The 13,545-nt window shown below is 46.1% G+C and overlaps 1 protein-coding gene across 4 annotated transcripts in view; it reads left to right on the top strand.

The window, feature by feature from the left end:
- Positions 1-13,545, top strand: part of PITPNM3 (PITPNM family member 3) — a 526,934-nt gene that overhangs the window by 228,419 nt on the left and 284,970 nt on the right. The gene's annotated exons all lie outside the window — the stretch shown is intronic.

The following is a 13,545-nucleotide window of genomic DNA, read 5'->3' on the forward strand; positions in this document are numbered from 1 at the left end:
CTGGCCCTCCTCCCCCCGACACCCTCCCAGCAAGCTCTGCTTCCTGCTGGCCGGTTCTTCTCCTCCTGATCTCCCCCAGCCATCCCTGCTACCTCTGGCTCCCCCGATCTTCCCCAGCCAGCCCCGCTGCGCCCTCCCCCTCCCCCTAACCAGCCCTGGTTCCCACCAGCCACCCCTGCCCCCCCCGCAGCCCTGCTTCCTGTCCCCCCTCCTCCTGATCAAGTGTGTCCAGTATTTTTTCTGAAGCTACCTGGTAACCCGAGGCTCCATCCACACAAAACAGCTTGCATGCCCAAGATCTAGGGTCAGGCCTGCTGTAAGGGTGGGTGTGTGGGGGGGAAATGCAGCAGCCGCCCAAGGACCCAGCGATTCAAAAGGGCCCGGGGCTCCGAGCCGCCACTGCGGCTGGAGCCCTAAGTAGCATGCTCTGGACTGGCAGAGGAAGGCTAGCCCTCAGTTCCACCCCTTCCTCCCTTCTGGGAGTGCAGAGCCGAGCCCCTCCCTGCCTGAGATGGTAGATCTGTCGTGGCTGTGACACACGTCATGGACTTATGGGTCATTGTTGCCCAAGTCAGCTCACTACTCAGGGCCAGTTGCTCTGCTGACACGAGTGGAGCCATTTGTGTAATAAGGCTGTGGGTTCTCAAAGGGACACAAAGGTGTTAGGCCCCTCGGGTTGCCAGTTGGTTTCAACAAAAATACCGGACACACTTGACAATACATCACGATCTACAGCACATCTGATTTAGAAAATACCCGACATTTCTATGTTCTCAATTTGTTTCCCGAACAGAAAGCTCAAATACTGGACTGTCCAGTTCAAAACTGGACACCTGTAGCCCTAGGCCTCCCAGATAGAATTTTCAAATCTGTTGAAGTAACTTAGAAGCTTTCATTTCAATGAGACTTAGAGTCCCACATTACACGGGTTTTTGAAAATGTTACCCCCAAGTTCCCAGTGACTTTAAACAGGAGTTGAGCACATATCTTCAGCAGGCAAAATCCCACCATAAGCTACTATGATTCAATGTAAACAGGAGTGTTCATCTCTTTTTTTAAATAACTTGATAGATTTGTCCATTGAAGTATGGGGGTTTCATATGATTAGTTGAATGTTATTAAATCATTTAAAACATTGTTATTGTTAATTAAATGGTATTTGTCCTTGGGGGGCGGGTATGGGCACCTCATCCTGGGCAAAATTTTAATTGCTAAATGCGGTGCCTTCTCCCTGTTCTTTCTGTGTGGTCCTCCCTGTATGCCATGCCTCCAATTACACCAGTCGCCTATGGTCAGGGGGAAACCAGAGAAAATATTTAATGTATTTTGAGCCATGAGGGTTTGTGCTTTTAGACTGTTTGTTTTAAAAAGAATTTCCCCATTTCTTACCACACATAGCTGTTGTGACTGGACTGGAGTGTGTTAGAAAGGAATATTTTTCTATAACAGATTGTAATTTCAGCCATCTCTTGTGAAGGGAATTCATTTATTAATGATCTTTGTTTAGTGACCCTTTTCTCTTTATCTTCTGGGTATTTCCTTTGCTAGTGGTTAAGTTGCATGTTGACCAACCAATCCAAATGGCATGTTGTTCAACATTATTAAGTGGATAATTAGAGAGGGAAGATGTTTATGTCTTACATCTGGCCTTGACAGAGGCATAAAGTGCTCCCTCATGTTGCTTGGTAATTTATTTCGATTGGAGTCAGGCATTCAATGGGATTGTCGTAAGAGATGCTTACTGAATTGTAAATGTGCCTCATCTCTCTCCCGTAAGACTCTTGAGAGAAATTGATCCAATGTTGCTCCACAAGTAAGGTAACTTTTTTGTAAAATGACCACATAAAGGCAAGCCAGTCTGGGCTATTTGCCAGAATTCCTGGACTTTCTTCCCTGACTGCAAAGTTTTTAATACATTTACTTCAACATTACGATGTTAGATAGTTTTGATAGTTCCTAGAGTTGGCAATAAGATCACAGCACCATTGCTCAAGGCACAAAACCCCCCAGGGAGAGTCCCTGCCCCAAGAGCTTCCAAATGAAGCAGGCAAGACAGAAAAAGGGAGGATTCTTCTTCCTCTCTCTGTCTCAGTCGCGGGCAACTTGCAGCCCATCAGGCCCATGGCACATTTTACCACTGCTCACGCATAGGGTTGCCAGATTCTGTTGGTTTCTGTCAGTGTAGTTTATTTCCTACATAAAGCAAGGGCACGTGAAGTGAGGTGCATGCTGATTTTACCCAACAGTCTCTGTGAGAGCCATGTGCTCCCTTTGCATCCAATCAAAGTGCTGTTATAGTTCAGTCGGCACACCCACAAGTTCTAGGTACACACGCACAGTTAGCAAAACTACCCTGTCCCAGGAGACTGTCTTGGTTATGACAGTCTTGAGATGAAGGAGGCCACTCATGTGGCCCACTCACTAGCTTAGATTGTCCCTCACTGCTCTATGTTACAGATAGGAGTAGATGCCCAGAGAACATAAGTGACCTACCCAAAGCTATGCAGGAAGGGTGTGGCTCAAATCCTGGAGATGAACCCTGAATCCCGGCCCAGAGTCTTAACCATGAGACACTCCCTCCCTTAATTCAATGGTATCTGAACTTTTTTTTTGTTCTGAAGACTGCTTTGTAAATAGAGAACTGCTTTGGTCACTTCCTAGCAGGTTTGCCTATGGAGGGAAATGGGGAAAAGGACAACTGCCTTTGTGCTTGGCGATTCGAAAGGACACAGGGTACCTGGTGGCCACTACAATTCAAAATGGCCTGTGGCTCCCAGGCACTCGTACTACAGCAGCAGCAGCGGCGGTCAAAGCCCTGGGCCCTTTAATTCACAGCTGATGCCCCATGCATAGAAGATATAAGAACATAAGAGGGCCATACTAGGTCAGGCTAAAGGTCTATCTGCAGGTGCGCTATGGGCTGCCTGGGGGAAGCTAGCCCCAGCTCTGCCCCTTCCACCCAAGGCCTTGCCCCCACACTCCCCCCGCATTGCCCAGGGACCTGGTGAGTCTGTCGGCCCCACTGGTTCCTAGCCCTCTTACCTTGCATTGTGTGGTGCTCACCTTGTTTTCTGTTGGAGAATACTAGGCAGAGCTTACAGGGCTACTGCTCTAGGTGGACCCTAGTTTGAGAATGGGCTTACATACATCATCTGGTTACATGTGAATGGCTTTTTGCAACACGGTAGCCTACATCAAGTCATTGTTCACCATGCTGGGGTATATGATGTTGCACACAATTGGGCCTATTTTCAGAGGTGCTGAGCAACTGTAACTCCAGCTGACGTCAATAGGAGCTGTGGGCAGTAAGCATTTCAGAAAACCCGACTTTATGCCACATCCACACAAGGCAGCTCATGGCAGAATGGACAGTTCATGTTTCATTATCTCAATAATGCAGAAGAAAATAGAGCAACAGCTGTAATGCATATTTTGCGGTTAAGAGTCTTCCTTGATTGGCCTCCTGCTACATTCATCTGATCAAACTAGACCACGCATTTCAATGCATCTTCTCCTCTTGAACTCTGCCACATTATACTGTAATGTTCAGTTGTATTGATTAGCTACCCATTGATTTTTTCCTGCTGTGAAATTACCTGCCAAATGCGTATAGATCCTATCATTGTGTTTTTCCTGCAGCTAATTATGCAGTACTTCTGTTAGAGAATGAATAGTGTTAGGGAATGCTAGAAATCCCCTCTGAAATTAGCAACTGCAAAACACAAATAATGAAGGTAAAGTGCACACAAAATATATTTGATGGAGGACTATATCATGTTCTGAATTAGCTGCAGTCAGAAAGCATTTCAGTGTTAAGACAACCATTTGCATTCAAAGCATTACTCAAAAAAAGTTGGCATTTTTTTGACTGAATAATTTCATATTTAAAAATAGAGGCCTCGAGTTCCATACCTTTTCTAGCTTTGAATGAGTAGTCCCTTGAAGTCAGTGGAGTTTTTTGTGGAATAAGCTTCTGCTTAACTGTGGAATCAGGCCCATTCTTCCTTCTTAATCTCTTTTTAAAAAGTTGCATTGATTTATTACCTTTCCAGAGTGTGCAGAACTCATCAATGTTTGCCAAAATAAGGTTGCATTTGGAAAGCCCATGTATATTCATTCAGACAAGACATGACCAGAGGGAACATGATAGTTCATAGCTTACCTCCAGAATTTTTCTGTTGACTCCAGCCCAGATGTGTATAGAGAACCATACAGTGGTTTATGAGAAATAGCTGGTCTCAGTCCAAACTACATGACACAAACTACGTCTAGGATTGGCGCCTTGTTTAATTGTATCCTTTTGGCTGACATGTGTACAAACTACTCTCATTGTTGAAATCAACTGGCTAAACGCTTCTTCATGGATCACTCAATGATTGCCTGTTCTATTCGGCTACGTCTACACTGGCATGATTTTCCGGAAATGCTTAAAACGGAAAAGTTTTCCATTATAAGTATTTCCGGAAAAAGCATGTCTACATTGGCAGGATGCTTTTCCGGAAAAGCACTTTTTCCGGAAAAGCGTCCATGCCAATGTAGATGCGCTTTTCCGCAAAAAAGCCCTGATCGTCATTTTTGCGATCGGGACTTTTTTGCGGAAAACACTCCTGTGCTGTCTACACTGGCCCTTTTCTGGAACAGTTTTCCAGAAAAGGACTTTTGCCTGAACGGGGGCAGCATAGTTTTTCCAGAAAAGCACTGACGATTTTACATTAGATCGTCAGTGCTTTTCCGGAAATTCAAGGGGCCAGTGTAGACAGCTGGCAAGTTATTCCGGAAAAGCGGTTGATTTTCCAGAATAAGTGGCCAGTGTAGACACAGCCTTCATGTTTCAGGAGGGATTTGGCATTGGCCATTGTCAGAAGACAGGAAACTGGGATTGATGTATGGCCATTCTTATGATCCAGTGCCCATTGAAGTCAATGGCAGTCTTTCCATTGATGCCAATGGATGTTAAATTATTCCCTAAACTGGGATTTTCAGAGGAGCCCAAGTGAGTTAGGTGACTTTTACTGGGACCTCAGTGCATAAGTCCCCTCAGGCTTTGAAAAATCCAGGCTCCAATTTGCCATGTCCCCCTCTACTGCATTATTCTCATGTAAGCAGGGTCAGGATAAGCCCTACCCTGACATCTGGGGATGAACTGTGGCAAGTGATGCAAAAAGACTTCAAGGTGGGGGGAGGTTACATCTTTAACCCTCTTTGCCTCCAATCCCTCCATGCAATGAAATCTAACTCCAATCCCACCATACAGTAGAGTCAAGAGAACCCCTTTTGTTGTCCTCTGACTTCAGGGTGGGGGTAGGGAGACCCGGGCCCGCCCTCTCCACTGGGTCCCGGCCCGGAGCCTGAAAAGGGATTGAGCTGCTACCCCTTCCCTATTGGGTGACAGGGTTCCCACGCATAACACGTCAACCCGCGGGCACCAAAGCCCTGCTCTGGGCCACTTCCTACCCTACCGACACCTTCCCTTACCCGTGCACTGAGTCTGTCGTCAGCTCGTCCCTCTCCCCGGCGGGTCCCACTGATTCTATCTCAGGCTCGCCATTCAGGGGTTGTCGTCAGTCCTGATCCGCTTCGGTGCCTTCCCAGTGACCTATCCTGCAGTGCTCCTGGTCCTGTCCGGCTCCTGGACCCTCACGGCCATCCCCCCTCGTTCCTTAGAAGCTCTTCCTCCAAGGCTTGCCTCCCCGCACTGGGCATGTAGCATGCCATTTTTAAAGTGCGCGCTGCACCGCCTATGCGGCCATTGTGCGTCCCCTGTGGCGTCTGGCTCCTCCCGTTCCCACCGGGTTTCCCCTAGCAGCATTCCCTGGCGACCCAGGACACCCGCGCCTGTGCCCTCCAGCTGCCCGGGGTTCTCCCAGCTTTCTGCCGGAGAGCGGGGCGGCATTCCCTGGCAACCCGGGACACCTGCAGCTGTGTCCTCCAGCCACCACGGTTTCACCCGGCTTTCTGCCGGAGTGCGGAGCTTGTCTGCCACGTCACACAGGGATTCAAGAGGGAGTGCAGGGGCATTGGGTTGTAACCTTGGGCAGGCGAGGGTTCTGATGTGGGGCAGGGAATTGAGGCTCAGGGTCTAGGAGGAGATATGGGTGCAGGGGCAAGGATGGAGAAGGTTTGGGTTTTGAGTTGGGGAAGGAATACAGGAGGGGGGCAGAGAGTTGGGGAGAGGGAGGGGGGCAGGGAGTTGGGGAGAGGGAGAGGCTGGGGTACCAGAAGTAGGCTCTGGCCAGCAGGCACTTACCTAGACAGCTCTTGGTCAGCAGCCCAGCAGGTCCCTTAGGAAGACTCTGTGCCCCTGCATGCTGTTCAAAGCAACCAGCCACATGGGCCCATGTGCTTCTCTAAGCCCCATAACCCCCTGGGGAGTACTTTGTGTGCTGCCATAAACACAGCCTAGGCAGCTTCCATTGTCTGTTTCCAGTCAATGGGAGCTATGAGATTGTGAGGGGCACGGGCAGCATGTGAAGTCCCCCACCCCACCCCAGCACATGGCATGCAAAGGCCTCTGCATGCGGCTACTTTGAGTAGCGTCTGGCAACTTGGCAGGCCAAATCCAGCCCACGGGCCATATTTTTCTTGCCCCTGTACTAAGCTACTGGAGGTTGCTTTGTCTTTCCTGCTGGCAAGAGTGCTCCAGTAGGGCTCCATGAGTAAGCTTGCTCCTTTTCCCTCATCTGGCCCTGGCCCCTGCCTGACCAGTGGGGCCTAAACAACAGGAGAGCTGAAAGCTACAGCCTTATTAGTATAATCCAGCCCTTCGTGCTGCACTTTGTTGTACAGGCAGTCCCCGGGTTACGTACAAGATAGGGACTGTAGGTTTGTTCTTAAGTTGAATTTGTATGTAAGTCGGAACTGGTACATATTGTAGGGGAAACTCTAGCCAAACATTTCTCCAGAGCTCAGTTTTATTTTCCCACACCTCACTTCCCTCAGTCCTTTATTCTCAAGCTGAGGTGTCTGCTGAGAAAAGCCGCTCCGCATCTCCCTGGTCTGCTGGGGGGGAGGGGAGGGGCGCTAGCTTTGTGTCTCCCTGGTCTGCTGGGGGGAAGCAGCTAGTGCGGGGTTGCCTCACCCCGTTTGTAAGTAGGGATCCGATGTAAGTTGGATCCATGTAACCCGGGGACTGCCTATAGTGAATCCTGCTTCCAGGACCTGTGATTCTGCTATTTGCCTGTCCAGCAATTTTGAAGTCTGCGTGCATTTGTTTTTTAATGGCTTAATAGATTGACTAATAAAGCACACAATTAAGAGCTGTTTCAATAAATGAAGATGTATGGGAAGCTGCGATATGCTCTGGGCAGAATTAGAGGCACATTGGGCACTCACTGCTCCTTTAAGAAACAGCCCTGCCACAGTTCCACTGAGAGAGACACAAGCTTATTAGTACCCTTATAAATAGCATGTATATAAATTAATTCAATCACTGATTCTCACTAAGTACACCTGAGAGCACTTGACCAACAGACTTCTCCATCAGTGCTATAAATACTTCTTTGGGGGAAAATCTGGAATCCAGTAATGCCAATTTAATCATTTAAACAGAGAATAACACAAACAGCAATCAAGCTGAATTAAAAACCTGTAGAGCTGCATAAATTATCTTGATGGAGTTGCTTTTCCAGTGGCAGAATCAAAGCCCTGTATGAATATGTTCCCAAGGCCAAATTCATGACTGGTGCTAAGCAGATATCAGTGGAATTGGACTTGCTTAACACCAGGAATTAATGTGGCCTATTAAATATTAGTTTTTTTTCTGTCCCTTCGTCACCACTGCCTTTGGTCCTGATCCTGTGAGTGCTTATAGTGCATGTGTAAACAGCCATGTAAGTGTTTGTAGGATTTTATTCGTGCTCTGGTTTGGGGGCTTTTTGTACACTGTGCTGCAGTGCAGGCAACATAGGATGCGAACTGCTGGAATGAACTAAAAGGGTTGAAAGAGGACTATGTTAACACAAACCAGGTACTGCTGCATTCACAGGAGGAAGGTAGAGTGCAGCTTATGATGGGGTGTGGTCACAGAAGACCCCTTGGGGATGCTTCTTGGTGTGCTGACAAAGCTAGTGACACTCTCCTCGTTGCTCTCTGGGACTTCTCACCACCCTGTCCTCCTGGTTTCCCCCAGCCAAGCCACCGAGCTGAGATCACCGTCCCCACCCAAAGAGCAAGACAGACATTTAATCTTTTCAGGTCTGAGGAGAATTCAGTTTTGGGCCCAGCTTCCAGGAACCCAACCCCCAAATGGGATCAGAGTCCCAAATAAATCATTCAGTTAAGCCCCATTTAACAATGGAAGGAGGATGCACACTCTGATTGCTCCCCCAGGTAACGATTATTTACACGGGGCTTGATGATGAATAAAAGTGATTTTATTAAGTATAAATAGTAGGATTTAAGTGGCTGCAACTGAAAACAGGCAGAGCCAGTAGATTATAAATTTAAAATAGAATTAGCTATACGTTTTCTGTTAACACTAAAAGCTCAAAATTACCCAAAAACTTTTCTTATTTCAGCTAAATCTCTAAGCCAGGGAAGATCTTTTCCTCCTGGGGTTTCTGGTTCATTCTCTTGGGAGTCACATGCCGGCCAAAAACCAAGGGCCTGAAAATGTTGCATCCTGAATAGCCTCCTTGTTGGGGCGGGAATTCTTTGTCTCTACATTCTACCCTTCCATGGAAAATTACCTGGTCAGACCCTCTACCAGTTAGGAGGTAGGGATCACATGACTTCCATAGACTTAAAAGAGGCTGTTTACAGGTGATCATCCAGACATTGAGGGAAGCACCCTTGATGGCTTTCATTTGCACATTTAAAACCATAAACCATTCCATGCTCCATATCTCTAACTTCACATACAAGAGTGATACATAGACCAAAATAAGATATATAGATCCAGCAGATTGTGAAATTAAGATTGATAGGTTACATGAAGTATTTTGTCCAAAGCATCTTTGAGTGATGCATATTTGTATCCAAAAGTCAATTTCATAAAGCATGGTGGCTGGATGGAAACTATCTTACAGTTTTTTGCTGTGGTTAAAAATACAGGCCACATCTTCACTCCATGGAAGATCACCGTAGCCAGATCGTTGTAGCCATGATCGATCTTCCAGAGTTCAAGTTAGTGAGTCTAGTTAAGACTCGCTAAATCAATCTCAGAGAGCGCCTCCATTAGCATCTGGTTCTCCTGCTCCTTCCAGGTGTAAGGGAAGCTAATGGGAACAAATGCTCCTGTCGGCCTTTTGCTACGTGGACACTGCCACGCTCGGCTTAAAGTAAGCCAATTCCAGCTACATATTCTACATTGCTGAAGTTGTATACCTTAAGCCAAGGTGTCAGGTCTGGTGCAGACCTGGTGTCCATTTCAGAATAGAGATACCTTTGATGAGATATAGTAAAATAAAATTTTTGACCCCCCCAAAGGTATTGAGTCCAGATACTTTTATTTCCAATGCGATTATAGTCTCTTTACATAGATGCTTGATTTAGAATTTGATTTTGTTTACTATAGATCCATGCATACCATGTCTCATTTTTTAACTTTATAGCAAATCAAACTGGTAATTTTTATAGAGAATATATGCCCTCCTCCAGTTTTACCAATGCGAAGTTACAGATTTAAGGTTGTGTCTTAATGTTGATTAGGACAGATATAATTGAAAGTCAAAGTATATGTCTTGTCATAGAAACCTACCAATGATTTCTGTGGCATTTCTTGGGTTATTCTGTGTGATGAAAAGCAGTGCCTATTAGTGGATAGGGCCCAGGTCTAGGAGTCAGTGTCCACTTTCTTTTCCTGGTTCTGCCACCAATCTTCTGTGTGACCTTGAGCAAGCCTCTGTCCCTCTCCCCCTCCCCCCGTCTGTCTTGTGCATTAAGGATATGTCTATACTACAGAGTTTTGTCAGAAAAATGGCTGTTTTTCCAACAAAACTTGAGGAATGTCCACACTGCAATTGCGTTCTTCCACAAGAAAATTGAAAGAACAGAGGGTTTTTTCTGGCATTGGTAATTCTCATTCTACGAGGAAGAAGCCTTTTTGCCAAAGAGCTCTTTCACAAAAAGGCATGTGTCGACGGGCAAGAGGGAGTTCTTTCTGAAGAAGAGGCCTGCAGGAAAAAGCATAGGTGCCCTGGTGGCCATTCCGTCCATAGTAATCACAGCTTACATGCGAGAGAGCGTCCATTCAGTGTGGATGCTGTCTTTTGAAAAAGCAGATTGCTTTTTCGATGCACTTTTGCAGTGTGGACGTTCTTTTTCGGAAGAAGTTTTTTCAGAAGATTCTGTAGTCTAGACGTAGCCTTAGTCTTTTGCTTCAGTTTTGTACAGCATCTAGCAAATTGGGGCCATTTCTGTTGGGGCCTGCCATCACACATAGCTGTTCTATGTTTTCTGTTGGCGGAGGGCTAGCTCAGTGGTTTGAGCATTGGCCTACTAAACCCAGGGTTATGAGTTCAATCCTTGTGGAGGCCATTTGGGGCAAAAATTTGTCAGGGATAGTACTTGGTCCTGCTGTGAAGGCAGGGAACTGGACTCCATGACCATTCAAGGTCCCTTCCGGTTCTAGGAGATAGATCTCCATTAATTTTTTTTCTCTATGCCTATGCTAGACATATGATGATAGACATGGCAGTGGTGTTCGTGTCGTGGTTTTGAACACAGAATACATTGCGTACACATGCCATTACTGTTCACTTATTACCTAGAGAGCAATGTAACTCTGCTTTGTAAGAAGCTCTGGAGAAAGACATTTCTTTAAGTTAGACAACAGTGCAACTACCATGCATAGCTTTTGGGGAGAGACAGAGCAGTACATATATGCCCCTTGCAGTAAGCACAAAGGTTCAAAATATGAAACTTCATAAATTGCACCACCAAGATAAATATTGGTTAGCCCGTTGACTCCAATTGAGACTTCTCAACTGGAAAGAAACTCATTTTCCTTGTGCTTTACATGGCAGGTAAGGTGTCTAAGCAGCAGCCTCTTAGGGGTCAGATCATAGCTTAGCTTGCATGGTGAAACTGTCAGCACTAACTTGAGAGAGACAAATACCTGGTGATTTGTGCAAAAGGCAGCAATTGGTCCAACTGTGCTTTGGCAGAAAAGTGGCAGCAGCGGGTGGGGAAAAAATTCAGCACAGGACAACCATGATCTTTTGGACCCCTAAATCCCTTGTGAGCAGAATGGCTCAAAGTCTGTAATTAGTACTGAAAGCAATATATGATTTTTGCGAGCCCCCATGTTGTCTGAAGGTTTAAGAAGCTGTTTTGCATTCCCTGTAAGCTGTATGCTTAAGTGGCTGCTCAGGAGAGATTGAAATCCTGCCCAGCTGATTAGCAGAGCAACCCCCCCCCCCCCCGCTGGTTTTTTTTTGTTTTTCCTGGTGGTGTAGTGTCACACATGCCTCGGTGCACATAAAAGAATGAATTCCACACATGGATGGAAAAAACCCCCACACATGATTGGAAAAGATTAGCAGGAACGTTGGTTGGCATTTATAATCATGGTGATACTTCTGGATTTCCAGGTCTTTACAAGACCTGAAACCCAGTTGTAAAGAATGGGAGTGAAAACAGCCAGCCATAAACATGGGGAAACTGCCAACATTTTTGCAAAAGTTCTTCACTCAGGGTATGTCTGCACTACCCTCCTAGTTCGAACTAGGAGGGTAATGTAGGCATACCGCACTTGCACATGAAGCCCGGGATTTGAATTTCCCGGGCTTCATTTGCATAAGTGGGGAGCCGCCATTTTTAAAACCCCGCTGGTTCGAACTAGGTAGTTCGAACTAGGATTCCTATTCCGAACTACCGGTACACCTCGTTCCCCCAGCAGCATGGCAGATTTCCAGCTCCCAGCCCAGCTGGGCTGTGCACTGGGCTTCCCACCCATCCATTGTGCCGGGCTCCCAACTCCCCCTCGGCATCGCACTAGGCTCCTCTTCAGCCCTCGCAGTGCACTGAGACTGGTGGACCATGGATGTTGCTGGACCAAAGTGTCCCGGTTTATAGAAGTGCAACCAGTAGTAAGTGGTTCTTATTCCATGCACTATGAACACAATAATACAGCATGACCTTCAGTCCTGCACAGTCCCTCCTCCCTTCAGCAGTGATGGTGGTGGAATGGTGGACATAGAGGAAGAAGAGGCCAAGAACCTCTTAGTACTGAGACCATAAATTTGTACTAATTTATATGTTGGCACACTTAATGTGCGATCTCAAGTGATGAGCAGGTTGATATATTGCTGGAAGAACTGCATCGTATTCACATTGATATTCTTACCATAAAAGAAACCAGAAGGAAAAAGGAAGTTGTTTTGTCGTGAGAATCACAGGTCCGATGATGAATACCCAAGGGAGAAAGGACAGAATCAGGTGGACAGTTTTATCAAATAAAAAATATTTATTTATGACAGTGGTGAATTTATAGTATTTCATAGAATCATAGAATCATAGAATAATAGGACTGGAAGGGACCTCAAGAGGTCATCGAGTCCAGCCCCCCGCCCTCAAGGCAGGACCAAGCTCCGTCTACACCATCCCTGACAGATGTCTATCTAACCTGTTCTTAAATATCTCCAGAGAGGGAGATTCCACCACCTCCCTTGGCAATTTATTCCAATATTTGACCACCCTGACAGTTAGGAATTTTTTCCTAATGTCCAATCTAAACCTCCCCTGCTGCACTTTAAGCCCATTACTCCTTGTCCTGTCCTCAGAAACCAAGAGGAACAAATTTTCTCCTTCCTCCTTGTGACACCCTTTTAGATATTTGAAAACCGCTATCATGTCCCCCCTTAATCTTCTTTTTTCCAAACTAAACAAGCCCAGTTCATGAAGCCTGGCTTCATAGGTCATGTTCTCTAAACCTTTAATCATTCTTGTCGCTCTTCTCTGTACCCTTTCCAATTTCTCCACATCTTTCTTGAAATGTGGCGCCCAGAACTGGACACAGTACTCCAGCTGAGGCCTAACTAGTGCAGAGTAGAGCGGCAGAATGACTTCACGAGTTTTGCTTACAACACACCTGTTGATACAACCTAGAATCATATTTGCTTTTTTTGCAACAGCATCACACTGTTGACTCATATTCAACTTGTGGTCCACTATGATCCCTAGATCCCTTTCCGCCATGCTCCTTCCTAGACAGTCGCTTCCCATCTTGTATGTATGGAACTGATTGTTCCTTCCTAAGTGGAGCACTTTGCATTTCTCTTTATTAAACCTCATCCTGTTTACCTCTGACCATTTCTCTAACTTCCTAAGGTCATTTTGAATTATGTCCCTATCCTCCAAAGAAGTTGCAACCCCACCCAGTTTGGTATCATCTGCAAACTTAATAAGCATACTCTCTATCCCAATATCTACATCATTGATGAAGATATTGAACAGTACGGGTCCCAAAACAGACCCTTGAGGAACTCCACTTGTTATCCCTTTCCAGCAGGATTTAGAACCGTTAACAACAACTCTCTGATTACGGTTATCCAACAAATTATGCACCCACCTTATCGTGGCCCTATCTAAGTTATATTTGCCTAG

Source organism: Pelodiscus sinensis, chromosome 21, assembly GCF_052426305.1.
Source record: "Pelodiscus sinensis isolate ZL-2025 chromosome 21, ASM5242630v1, whole genome shotgun sequence".
In the NCBI taxonomy this organism is placed as follows: Eukaryota; Metazoa; Chordata; order Testudines; family Trionychidae; genus Pelodiscus; species Pelodiscus sinensis.